This window comes from Sorex fumeus, unplaced genomic scaffold (genome assembly GCF_029834395.1).
Source record: "Sorex fumeus unplaced genomic scaffold, SorFum_2.1 ptg000067l, whole genome shotgun sequence".
In the NCBI taxonomy this organism is placed as follows: domain Eukaryota; kingdom Metazoa; phylum Chordata; class Mammalia; order Eulipotyphla; family Soricidae; genus Sorex; species Sorex fumeus.
The window spans coordinates 5,250,083-5,264,288 of NW_026606124.1; the positions used below are offsets into that span (position 1 = coordinate 5,250,083).

The following is a 14,206-nucleotide window of genomic DNA, read 5'->3' on the forward strand; positions in this document are numbered from 1 at the left end:
GGGCTCAGTCAACACACGAGAGTGACCTCCACTGCCTGGCTGGATGACACCCACAGGTAAAACAATGAGCCTTCAGAATCCCGCTGTCACAGCAGGGTGGAAGAACGTTATTATTAAAATAATAGGCGCTAACACCACTTCAGTCATATTTATGGTGAGCTAACTTGTAGAAATACATATGGAGTTCAAAACTTCTGTGTTTTTTTTTCTTTCAACAGAATGTTAAAAGAAGTCCTTTGCATATGATAAATATTCCCTTCTTATTTCTGTTAGGAATGTAGATCAATTCCACCTTCTTGGAAAACAATTTAGCAGTATATACCATTTGACTCAGTAATTCTTTTTCTAGGAATTTGTGCAAAGGAAATTACAAGAAATGAGGCCAACAATTTCTGTATGAAGGAGATCATCAGAGATTATTATTAATAAAAATATTGAAATGATCCTAAATGTCCAACAGCAGTTAAACAATACATAAACATTCCCTCAGAAATACCACATGAAACTTTTTCTTCGTCTCCTTAAAATATAGCACTTGTGACTGAACAATTGCCTCTCAATAAAATTTATTAAATGTTTCCTAAGCTAGTCCCTACTATGTGCCAGTACCTTGTTAGGTTAGGAGAAGATATGGTGGAAAACACAGGTCCTACTTAAAATCTAAATCAGGAAGTCACTGGAGTTCATGCCCAATTCAATCAGCTTAATCAATGGCTGAATAAATAGCAGTACTCCTACATTATAAAAAATAAATCAGTAAGTCAAATCTGGACAATTTTCTATTTTTATAAATAAAGATTTATTGGAACACAAAAAATCCATTTGCTTTCTTAATTTCTCTGACTTTTAATTTTTTTCTTGATTGTTTGGGGCCACAGCCAGCTGTGCTCAGGGCTTACTCCTTGCTCTGTGCTCAGGGATCGCTGCTGGCAGTAATCCTTATGTGGTGCAGGGATGGAACTCTGGCTGCATGAAAAGCAAACACTCTACCATGGCTATGTCATACTATTGCTCCAGCCCCTCTCCGGCTGTATTTATGGTTATAGCAGCAGGGTTGAGTAGCTGTAAAAGATAACAAGGCCCACAACATCTAAATTCTTTATGATCTAGTAGCTAAGAGAAGAAAATCGCCACTCTTTTGTTTAACTTAAAAGGCTGACACAATCTCATCATTTGATTTGGGACGTCGATACTGGAAGGGTCTGGGGCAGCCGAGACTGAGGATCAGGTCAGTGTTTCCCTGATTGTTATTTTAAACCAAATCAAATTAGTGTACCAATTAATAGTAAATGAACAAACATTTATTAATTTTAAATGAGTGATTATTGGGATTGGAGAGATAGATTAAATGGCAGAGCACATGTCTGGCATGCACAAAGCTGTGTCTATGACCCCTGACACTACAGCCTCCTCAGCCAACCACGCTGGCTTGCACCAGGCTGAATTTTGCCAGATGTGGCCCCTATAAAGGAACTAGTATTTCCCTCTGATCACCCCGTCTTGCTTCAAGTATGCCCACTTTATTTGTCTCCGTGCCCCACAGCTATAACAGAAGCAGGGTTGTCATCTTCTACCATGGTAATGCTCAAATCTTTAGGGCATAAATAAAGCATATTTAAAAAATAAAACTCATGTCAAAACACAGAAGAGCAGTATAAAGGAAGAGACCAGCGGAGTTGCTCTGGCAGAGGAGGGACTGGCCAGGTTTGAAGTTCAGCCTCTGTCTTCCTCCTCATCAAAATTTCTCAACTGTGCCTCTATTGACATTTGGAGCGGCGGGGGAGCTCTTGGTTGTGGGGGGCCTGTCTTCTGCACTGTGGGATGGAGACCACATCCTCCCTTCTACCCACAAATTCCCTCCCCCTTGCCATAGTGAATGAAAATATTTCTACATAATGCCAAAGTAGGACTGGCAATGGGGAAAAAATGACCCTAGGGGCTGGAGCGATAGCACAGCGGGTAGGGCGTCTGCCTTGCACGCAGCCAACATGGCCGACCCGAGTTCGATTCCTCCGCCCCTCTCAGAGAGCCCGGCAAGCTACCGAGAGTATTCGATATGCCAGACACAGTAACAACAAAGTCTCCAATGGAGACGTTACTGGGCCCGCTCGAGCAAATCGATGATCAACAGGAGGGCCTTTAGTTGAAAATTATTGTTTTTGCTGTTCTACAGATCCCCAGAAAAATTTAAAACAATGGTAATTCCAATACAAATTAAATTATTTCAGTTCTGCTTTAGGGCAGGAGTTGGGGTTCAGGATGGAAACATCCAAAATATGGTGGTGGGAAGATGTAATGATGGTGGAATTGGTGCTCGAATATTAAATGTAATAATATTGTGAACTACTTTATAAAATTAAAAATTTTTAAAAATGGTAATTCCGCAGAAATATAAAAATAGTGCACTAGAGAGATAGTGAAGTGGGTAAGGCACTTGCCTTGCATGAAGTCAACTTCAGTTTGATCCCTGGCACACAAGATCACCAGGAGTGATCCCCGAGCACAGAGCCTGAGCACTGCTAGGCATGGTCCAATCCCTCTGCCCAAACAGGACTTTGGAGATGCGGAAGTATAGTGAGCATGTAGTCTTATTAGACTATAGATTTCATCCTTAGAATTTAATCTAAGCATACTTCCTTATCCAGTTTTTAAAAAGATTCTACATTGCCATCAAAGTAATGAGAGTCTTCTAATGCTTCTAACTCCCGCCTCTGACCTAACTGCAGAGGAGCAAAGCTGTGTGCTGGAGTGAGCACAGGGCCTCTCAGCTCATCTGCTAAATAAAAGAGCGGGATGGGGGGTGGGGGTTGGGAGGGATACTGGGATCAGTGGTGGTGGAGAATGGGCACTGGTGGAGGGATGGGTACTCGATCATTGTATAACTGAAACCCAAGCACGAAAAATTGTAAGTCTACAACTGTACCTCATGGTGTTTCACTGATAAAAATTTAAAAAAAAAGAGTGGGATGGAGGACTCCAGAGATGAAAGTCCTAAGACCAATTTGCTTCTTCAACTGGGTCATCTCTAAGGTCTTTTCTGGGGCCAAGCTGAAAAACAGAAATGAAGCTTTAATGGGAAGAATCTTTCCATGCCTAAAGTCAGAGGAATTTGCTTTCCGTGGACAAAATTAAATTGGAAACAGGGATCAGTGGGAAGCAAACTGACAGTGTCATTCATTTGAAGAGAAGAAATGGCGTGGAATGAAAGGGGTTTGATTTACTTAATGAAGACAATTGTGAAGCGAGCGATCTGGTTTCCATCAGCTCACAGTTGCTGCTTTGCAGAACCTCATTCAATCTCAGTGGAGAATAGCACCTCAGCACAGACTCTTCTGGAAGAAATGTTGGCGCACTTGTGTGATAAAATTGGGTGAGAACCAACTGGGGGAGTGTTTACAAATTTGCAAGGAGTAATCCTGAGAGGGAAACATTTCCGGTGCCGGAATGGCCTCCACACTCCTTCCTTCCAGGGGAGTCTTTCTGCAGCTTGGGGTAGGGTGGGTGCTGGTGATACTTCACTCTCAAATTCTGAGGCTTCACTTTTATGTTCTGTCTCCCTGACAGATTCACTGGGAAGGAACAGTATGGGATGAACTGAACTAAGGCAATGATAATACTCTGTTATAAAAGTAAGATGGCTGTTCCATAGTTTTGTACAGAATAGTGGAAACCTCTGAACTTCAACTCTACCTTTAACATGTAAGACTGAATTATGATCTCTCTGTTTAAAGGGATTCTAATTTTTTAAAATTGTTGTGGGCCACACAAGGAGAGGCTTGGGGATGACTCGGGGTTGACTCCTGGCTCTGCACTCGAAGATCACTCCTGGTGTGACTTGGGGGACCACAGGTGGTGCCAGGGATAAAACTCGGGGTTGGCTGCATGCACGCAAGCACACTACCCCTTGCTCTATCTCTACAGCCTCATAAAGGGATTCCATTTTAGACAGAATCTATTGAAATATCTGCTCAGCTTGGTTCTTCAGTCTGTAAGATTGAAGGAGGTGTTGGCATCAGAAAAAACCCATGTGGAACGGACCTGACAGGGGCTGTGGTTGAGGCTGCCACATTATGACTAGGAAGTTTTCTGCATGAAAGAGCAGAGAGATGGATCTCTACTGTCCAAGACAAAGTTATGGAAGCTAAAGCTAAATTAAGAGCAAAAAAGCAACAGCAAGCTAGGTGTGATGAAGTTTGCACCAGGACAGAGACTGCTGACTCACAGGCTTGTTTTAGTTCCTGTGGCACTGAGGACTAGAAGGGCCTCAGGAACTGGCAGTGAATCCAGCCACCAGTAGGCTGGTGATAGGCAAAGGCAATGACCCACTTACTTCCCATCATTTCCTTGACAAATATCCTGGCTTCAAATACACTTGTGTGTGTTTTCACTAAGGGTGGCACCCCTAAAACTCCCTAGAGTGGCATTCCAGTAGATGCTCAAGGAAAAGATCTGGTGATGAAATATCTGAAGAAATGAATGATTCTGAGAAACACAGGAAAGGCAGACTCAGCAACTCAGACTGTGACTGCATATTTATGGTGCTCTGATGTCCGAATTCCTGCCAAGTTATGATTTTCATGCCTCTGTGTGTATGAAGAATAAAAAAAGGGGAACAGGATAGGCAGGAATTTTATTCCCAGAACATTTAAAAAAAAGTTTGAAAGTGAGTCTTAACTCTGTGGGTTCGATGCGCTTTTGAGTCCACCCTGGATGATCTACAGAAGATGTCACCAGGTGATGGTGGAGAGGAGATGAGGATGGATAAGAACTCTCTCAAAGCAGGAGGGGTTGAATCCCAAGACTCTCAAGAGGGGAAGTGTCACGCAAAATTACTGCTTTCAGAAGATGCTCAGCAGACGAGCCAATGAATTGGAAAACCTCCAGAAGATCAGAGAATGAGAAGCACACACAGAGTTGCATTAAAGTGGGCCCAGAGAACTAAACTGAGGGGAAGGAGCAGGTTACAGAACAGTATATCAAGGGAAAAGACCAGAGAAGCCAAGGTGGGAGTCACCAAAAGGTGAAGTAAGGAATGTCCACCTGGGTCCCTGGCCTGAGGACCCAGAACAGCAGTACTGCCTGCTTGAGACTGAAGCTTTGCTTGAGACCATCTCAGAGCTGAGGTTCGCAAACTTATTTGCCCCCCCCCCCTTTTGTTTCCATAAAAACAAGCAAAACAAATCATTCAGCAGCTGTCTGGAAATCTACCTTAAGTGAACAAACAGAACTCACCATTTCACTCCTCAACACAATTTTACCTGAAGTTTCTACCCTACACCCCACACCCCCACTGGATCATTCCAATGTCCCTTTACCCACACCCTCTCCAGGGGAGTGCTATCGTTCACTAGGAAACACTGTCTTAGACTCAAGGTTCGAGTGATCTGACAACCATACCATTGAATTCAATCCTTTGAACTATCTCTCTCTTTCTCTCATTCACTGGAACTTTCCTACAGAATCAGAAACACCTTTGTTTTGGCTTTATTGGAGGAGAATCCATATAGTGCACGTTTTATACACCTCTATTTTTATTTATTACTTTGTGCTCAAAAATGAGAAGCAGGACTTGACCTTCTCCTGCTCTGTGATAATGGCAGTGTGGTCTGTGGAGCAGCCGCAGCTGCTGAGGGAGAGCTTAGGAGTCATTCTGGACCTTTCCTTGGCTCACGGCTCATGGCCTATCTTTGAACAGCATCCTTGGAATTCCAAGGCAAGGCCTTTTAAGTAATTTTTTGTTTGTTCCATGTTCTTTTCATTTTCACTCAAGTTTTATACCCGTGCCCCCAAGCCCATATCCATTAACACACACACACACACACACACACACACACACACACACACACACCCCAAGACTTTACTATCTTGACTTACAAAGGAAATAGTGACTTGAACAGATGCTGAGGATTTTCAGTGAATGAGGCCAGATGCTAGGATCTAGCATTCCTTGAGCACTAGCAGGAAAGGCCCAGGAGTCCTAACTTCACTGAAAACAACAAAGTATGAGGGGAGCAAATGACTTTTTTCAAGGTAGCAAAGAGAGGATTTCCTTTATTTAACATCTGCCCCCGCCCCTCGCCCATTTCTATTGAGGTACCCTGATTTACAACACTGTTAATGATAGTTTTATGCACACAACCAAGACCACAAGCAGCACCAGAGTACTCGCTTCCCTCCACCAATGTTCCAAGGACCCCTCCCATCTACTTGCGTCCCCTCTCGCTGTGCTCAGGGATTACTCTGAGGGACCCCTCGGCACTTAGGGGCCCCTCTGCATTCATGGAAATGATCAGGGGACCATAAGGAGTTTTGAGAATTGAACTTGTCTGTCACATGCAAGGCAAGTGTACTATCTCTAAGGCTGGTAAGTGCAATTGGAGAGCAGGGCAGAGCAAGGAAGGAGGAAAGATGCAAGAGACTGAGGCCATAAAGAAGTTGGGAGTATTTGGAAGAACTGCTACAAACTGGCCTCGAATCTCAAATTCAGCTGCTGTGTCTGATTTGCTTGCTCTATCCTTGGTGCTCCTAGTCTTCAATCAAGCTCTACTCAGATGTTATGCTGGTTTCCTCTGCGATTAGAATTTATGCTCTAGGTTCCTCTTGTCTCCTTCCCGTGTTCATAATCTGAACTAAAACCATCTCTTCGAGCACCAAATAAAGGGTGTTGTGAAGACCCTCCCAGGGTGGGAGAGACGTGCTAAAAGTAGTCTATAGACCAAACATGATTGCCACTCAATGCCTCTCGGCAAAACACAGTACCCAAAAGAAGAGAGAGAGAACAAGGGGGAATGCCCTGCCACAGCGGCAGGGTGGGACGGAAGGGGGGGGGATGGGGGGTGGGAGGGATGCTAGGACCCGTGGTGGGGGAGGATGGGCACTGGTGGAGGGATGGGTACTTGATCATTGTATAACTGAAACCCAAGCACAAAAATTTATAAAGCTATAACTGTACCTCATGGTGTTTCACTAATAAAAAAAATGATAATAAAAAAAATAAAACCATCTCTTCTATGTCACCACCTCTTCAAAACTCTTTTCCCCAGATATATGGAGGTTCACCTGTGAATATTTCTCTACCTGTACCACCTGAGGTGACATCATTCTGTTCAGAGCCTTTGTCACTTTCCCTGTAAAATGAAGGCATTAAAGTCTCACCTCAAGACTCTCCTGAGGAATTATTAGGACAAACAGAGGAATGCGTCTGGGTCAGAGCTGGCTGGGGACAAGGGCTGGAATGCTTTTCCTTCTCCTCAAGTTGTCTCTGCCTCTAGCAGCCCGTCCCTGGGCATGAGCATTGGCATAATTTTTCTCACACATGGCACACACAGTTCCACACGAACAGAGGAGGCTGCTATGCTTGTTCAGTCCACTCAAACTCCACTTCTGTAGATACAGGACTCTCCAGGGAGTTTGAAATCAGAGTTGTCACAAGTCAACTGCATTGGTTAGTTACAGAAATATGCATTTCTGTAGGTGATCAAATTTTCCAGAGAGATTTTCTTATGACTCTCTTATTTGTCTATTTTTAAAAATTTTTTAAATTGTGCTTTCTTGTGTAATTCCACTTTGTCTTGGAGATCAGCTAAGGCAGTATTTTCCAAGGTGTTCATACCACCCCTGGGGCATTACAAAGAACTCTATGTGCAACTGGGCAATTAATTGGGGTATGGCCACACCTTCTGTTTGTTTAAAGCAGGAAGATTTCCTGGGGGCACTGAGTTGCTTCCCCTCCCCCAGAAATGAGGCTGTGGACCAAATATTCTTAGGAACCACTGAATTATGGCAAATCTTCAATACTGTAAAGTGATTATGCTCATTTTAGAAATAAAGTAAAGAAGGTTGGAGGTTTTAGGTTGGAATGTATAGCCAGGGTATATTGGAATACGATTTTAGAGAAATCACAGAAAAAAAACATGAGATTCAAGCATCTTCTAGGGAGTCAGTAGTCACTGCAGATAGACAGAACTCATTATATGAGAGGCTTCTTCCATAAGTCATCCTAGAAAGTGATCTTCACTGTCCCTATTAGATCAAAACTCAGAGAAGGCAATATGTCAAAAATCATACAGATCTTTGATGGGGGGTTTAAATAAAGGGCCCTTGGCCTCAAATAAAAATTCACATTAGCCAAGGGCCAGAATGCCAATAAATCATAAATCAATCAAATAAGCCAAATAAAAATAATGATAACTTATTATCTGTATTTCCGGGGTTCTTCTCTGGCCTTCTAAAGACCTGCTTCATGTATTCTATTAAATTCTGAGGCTTCCTCTCCCACCCTATAGTCTTGGTGTTCCCATAGCTTCTCTTTATTCCCTTGCCCCTTGAAAGCCCATGTTGTTTATTTCTTATCATGCAATATCCAGTCACACAAATGAATGTGACTATTATTACTATTATTATTAATAACACTATTATTCCTTTCATAACCAATTCCAAGATCCCAAATGATTTGCTAAAATAATATGTGTTCTTGGGAGTTGAAACTATTAATTTACCAAGATAAAAAATATTTATGACTACAACATACCCCTGGCCTGATTCCACCATCTCAGGACAGACCTCGTGGAGACATAATCTGCTGAAAATTCTGGCATGCAGGTTTTGTGACTGAAATCTTCAGGCTTTCTCAGGGTCGGGATGGGATACCTCCCTCCACCTCCCAGTCCCTCCAGAAGCCTCAGCAGTCACATCCACACCACAACATGGCCACCCTATAGAAAAGCTACTCCAGCCTTACCGTCCCAATAAAAATATCAAATGCCCTGAACAAACACCATGGCCTCTTATTGTCTGTATTGCAAACCATAATGCATAAAAGGAAAAGGAGAGAGAGAGAGCACAAAGGAAAGTGCCTCCCATAGAGGGAGGCTGGGAGTAAGGGGTGAAGGGTTAGAGGATGGTGGTAGGGAAACAGGGATATTGGTGGTGGGAGATGTGCACTGGTGGAGGGATGGGTGTTGGATCTATGTATGACTGAAATCCAATTATGAACCGCTTTGTAATGGTCTATCTCGCGGATATGCAATAAAAAGTTTTTTGAAAAAGTAATATGAAGTTCATGACACTTCAATCAGTGTAATCAATGGCTGAATAAATAACAGTACTCCTATATTTAAAAAAATATTTATGACTACAAAGTAAAAATAATCCAGGAGGTTATCTGGGAGAGACTCTCAGGCAATATGAGAGCTTAATCTGTGGGGGATAGAATGATCAAGAAATAAGTATCATGCTCAGTGAAATGAGTCAGAAAGAGAGGAACAGAAAAAGAAGGACTGCACTCATTTGTGGAGTATAAAACAACATAACATGAGGCTGACACCTAAGGATAGTAGATACATGGGACAGAGATTTCTCCATAGCTGGAAGCCTGCCTCATGAGCAAAGGGAGCAAGGACAGCTGGAAGAAGAAGGGATCACTAAGAAAAAGATGGCTGGAGGAATCAGTTGGGATGGGAGATGTGTGCAGAAAGTAGATAAAGGACCAAACATGGTAACCTCTCAGGATCTGTATTGCAAACCATAATGCCCCAAAGTAGAAAGAGATTATGGGGAATCATGTCTTCCATGAAGGCAGGGGGAGATGGGAAAGGGGGAGTATATCAGGGATATAGGTGGTGGGGAATGTGCACTGGTGGAGGGATGCGTGTTTGATCATTGTGTGATTGTAACCCAAACATGAAAGCTTGTAACTATCTCACGGTGATTCAATAAAATTAAAAAAAAGATAAATAAAAATAAAAGGGTAATTTCTTCTTATTCCTGCTTTTAACCATGGATGCATCCAGTATAAATTTTCTTTTTATTAAGAAATAAAGACATTTTGTTCTATGCATGCACAAAATAAAAAACTTTGGCTGGTCTATCTAAGCATGAAGGCGCCTCCAGGCTTCTTTTGAAGAATGGCTAGGAACAGGGTTATCTGTCAGACTCCGTGTGCTCCATAACAACTCAGATGGCAGCCAGATGAATAATTCTCACAAGAAACTTCCCTTTTCTTGCCACTTAAAAGTGAATGGCAGAGCAATGGCAGATAGGAGAGCCACACATGGCTTCCAAGTGACCACATTAATGCTATGCATTTGTGTACCTAAATATTTAGGACATGCAAACCAGGTGGATAAACAATGATCCTTCATCTTCTTTGATTGGACCTTAAAATTCTTCATTTTCAACAGTTCCTTCTCTAAACATATCCTATTTATGAGCTTTTAAATCATGCTCTGCAGATGTGTCAGCAGAGAAAGGCTAATGTTGTGGTTGCAGGTAATCTATCCTGCATGTGGCCATGACATTTATCTTCCTGAGATACTGCTGTCATCGTGTCATTCCCCTGGCTCAAAAGGCTTCCTGATGTCAGCTGTCAGTTAAACCAGCTAACGATTTCCGCCGAGGCATGATGCCTGCATGTGATTCCAGGTGGAAAGGTACCTGGGGCTACAGCAGTTCAGGAGCAAGGGAGGTGTGGATGACTGAACAAAAATAGGAATTCTGCCAAAGACTTAGTATCCTTGAGTTTGACAACAGAGACACTTTAGTAAAGGAACATTTTATTACAGACAAATTAGCAATATTAACTGTACGGTCTAATTTATTGGGTTCGCTTTGTGATGAGAAAGGAAGATGAAATTTGCAAAAAAGAATGGGGCACATGGAAGGAACTCAATACATAGGATGTTTTATTTAAAGTCAAGTTAAAGATAACATAGAGGGCAAATTCAAAGAAAGGCAAACAAATGAAACTCATTTCTAGCTTAAACAATAGCTGCCTTGGAATGTTATTTAACTAGAGAATGCCTGCATAGACTTTCAGGAATGTGGAAAGGCAGCAAATAGGGAAGCAAAAAGAAAAGCATTTCTCTGGCAGAGTAAAATAAATCCTGGTCAAAAGAGAGCCAGATCCCATGTCAGAAAAAGTTTCAAAAAATTCAAAATTCTGACCACGAAAGACCTTTGAGCCCCACCAGAAAAGCGGGTTTTTATTTATCATTGTGGTCAACAGAAATCTGCACACCAAAGAAAGCAGTGCCCAGCAAAATAAAAATGGTACTTGTTGGGTATCTACCAGGGTGAAAATACTTCGCACCATTTGAATAAAAGAGGAAAGAGGGAGACTAAATGAATTGTGCTAGGTCACAGAGCTTGTGTTGACATCAAGATATGAATCCCTCTCGAGAGGATGCAGAGACTCAAAAGCAGAGACTCAAAAGCAGAGGGGAAAAGTGGATGCCAAGCAGGTGAGAAAGAGGTTGAGAAGGGAGAGCCTCCACTACCAGGGAAAGGGCAGGAGCGGGTGTAGCTTGGGAAGTGGATGAACACATGGCCCATGGGCATGATTGTTCCTAAATGAGCATTTGCAGCCCAGCTGAGAAGAAGCAGAGGAAAAGGTGGCTTCTGACATGTCACAGCAAGGAATGATCTTAATATCACCCTGGACATATCTTTCATGCTCACAGGAAAGCTTGGTTTTCCAATGGCATTGAGTTCTTCCTTACCCCAGTCAAAACTCTCCCAAGTTCTGTAAAGGAAACTCTTTCCCCTTGTATCAAAAGGACCTAGTGGAGACTCACTTTCCAGTGCAGACTCAAGTGTCTTAGACTTTAAAACATATTTTCCACTAAGTTCATTTAATCTCAGGCTCCAGAATGTTCTTTGAGAAGCAGAAGGAGACCCCTGAGCTGCTTTGCTAAAGGTAAAAGGTAAAGGTAAAGGCCCTCCCATTGATCATCGATTTGCTTGAGCAGGCCCAGTAACGTCTCCGTTGGAGACTTTGTTGTTACTGTGTCTGGCATATCGAATACGTCACGGGGAGCTTGCCAGGCTCTGCCGTGCGAGCGAGATAGTCTCGGTAGCTTGCCGGGCTCTCTGAGAGGGGCGGAGGAATCGAACTCGGGTTGGCCATGTTGGCTGCGTGCAAGGCAAACGCCCTACCCGCTGTGCTATCGCTCCAGCCCCAAGCTGCTTTGCTAACTGGTTCATTTTGCAAATGAAATCCTGTCCTATTTCCCACAAGATAATTTTTACTTTGGACTTATTTGAGTAATTCTTGCAATCCTTTTTGAGGACTAAGGTTGCCCTCTTTGAGATTTTATTCTATGTGTGTTTGAAGGTTGCAAACCACCTCCCGCACCCCCACTCCTAAAATTTCAAGTATTTCAACCTCTGTTTTTAAGTGATCGGAAAACAGACTTATCTTTTTAAAGATAAAGACATTTCCAGATATCTTGTACAGAGAAAGGCTCTGAGTCTTAAGTCAATAAAGATGTCCTCTATAGGTCATTGATTTGGAGTTGTTAATGTCTCTGTGGGTTTCATGAGGTTACTGACGTGTTCCACCCAAGATGAGGAAAGCAAGCACAACCGCTAAGAAAAAGTTATTAGAAGTGCCTCTTTGGACCTTGGAAAATATCTGCTTCAAATAAACTGGCAATAACGACATGGTTGACACAGAGCTATTTTGATGGTAACTAAGAAGATTTATCTGTTTCTTTTTGATGATCGGAAACCACAATCAACATAGATGAAGATGTTTACCTTTCTTTCTGCTGTGGTTTAAAGTCATCAACAAAATGAATCAGTACTTTCAGTTTTTTTTAATCCTAAATTAAAATGTTGGGGAGAAGACACAAACAAGAGTGACAGAGGGCACCGAGTTAGTTGGAGACAAAAATCAGATGTTAGGTTTGATCCTCACAGTTAATTCCCAATGAGCTAACAAAGCAGTCGCAGTTTCCTGTAGAAGGTAGAGTTCTCTATTTTACATAAACATCACTAAACAGGATAGGAATAAAAATAAAATGGACTTGAAGCAAAGGACATCTACCAGTTTTTTAGAAAATATGTCTTAAATTTCTATCATTAAAGATTTTTGCAATATAGACATCAAAATGGTCTAACCAGTGTGATGGTGGAAATCAGCTATCACCATAAAATCAGGCTCGCCAGGAATTCCCACTTACCACAGGATGCTAGAAAACAGAACTCAAGAGAAGAAACCGAAGTGATCATCTGGGCTAGCCAGCATCAGAGCAGGTGACATAGGACTCCTGCTGTTCCTTGAAGAGGCCATCAGGGCTAACTTATCTTAACAGAAACTTAAAGGAGAGAGTTGCAGAGTGCGTGAACGGGAGCATGGTGGAAGATGGGAGATTCAGGACAATGATGGATGGAAAAAGACAGACACTCTTGTGGTGGATGTGGTGCTGGAATGTTTTATGCATGAAACCCAATCACAGGCTGTTATAAAACTGTAAAACACAGTGACTAAAATTAAAAAATTAAAAATCTCTATTAAGGTAGTGACTTTCAAATTATTTCAAGGTCCTATTTTAATATTTTCATTATCTTTTTAGCACTCTATCTTTAAAATACTCAAATGCAGTAGATGCCTCATTATAACATATTAAGTGATATTGCATTTGTAGGCAGCTCATAAAACAAACTATGCCCAATTTTATTTAATTAAAGAGATTATCTGTTTATAATTTTCAATTTCTTGTCCATATTAATCAAGAACTCCTCAAGAGTTGTGAACTAAAATGAAATTAAGAAACAAATTGGTTGCATCTAAACCACTCTCCATATTTTCTGTGTAAAATACTCTTTTTTTGTTTGCTTGTTTTGGGGCCACACCTGGCAGTGCTCAGAGCTCACACCTGCCTCTGAGCTCAGGGAAGACTCCTGGTGGGGCTCAGAGGACTATATGGGGAGCTGGGGATTGAATCTGGATTGACTGTGTGCAAAGCACGCATCTTACCTACCCTACTATCTATCATTCTGTGTGAGATGTTCTATTTGACAAATCGTTACAAGCCAACTAGCTTCCTCTGTAATAGTTATGTAATAATAGTTGATAAATATTATTATTTTTTTTTGGATCCCATTATCCCTCTCACCTCCCCATCCCCCCATCCCACCCTTCTTCTGTGGCAGAGCATTCCCTTTTGTTCTCTCTCTCTCTCTTTTTTTTTCCCTTTATTTTATTTTATTTTATTTTATTTTTTTTTACAGTTGTAAATTTATAAATTTTTTGTGCTTTGGTTTCAATTATACAATGATCAGATACCCATCCCTCCACCAGTGCCCATTTTCCACCACCATGGATAATATCCCTCCCACCCCCATCCCCACATCCCCCCTGTCTTTGTGGCAGGGCAATCCCCTGTGTTCTCTCTCTCCTTTTGGGTGTTGTGGTCTGCAAAAG

General features: G+C 42.0%; 1 protein-coding gene across 1 annotated transcript in view; it reads right to left on the reverse strand.

Moving 5' to 3' along the window:
* Positions 1-14,206, reverse strand: part of THSD4 (thrombospondin type 1 domain containing 4) — a 624,572-nt gene that overhangs the window by 105,558 nt on the left and 504,808 nt on the right. The gene's annotated exons all lie outside the window — the stretch shown is intronic.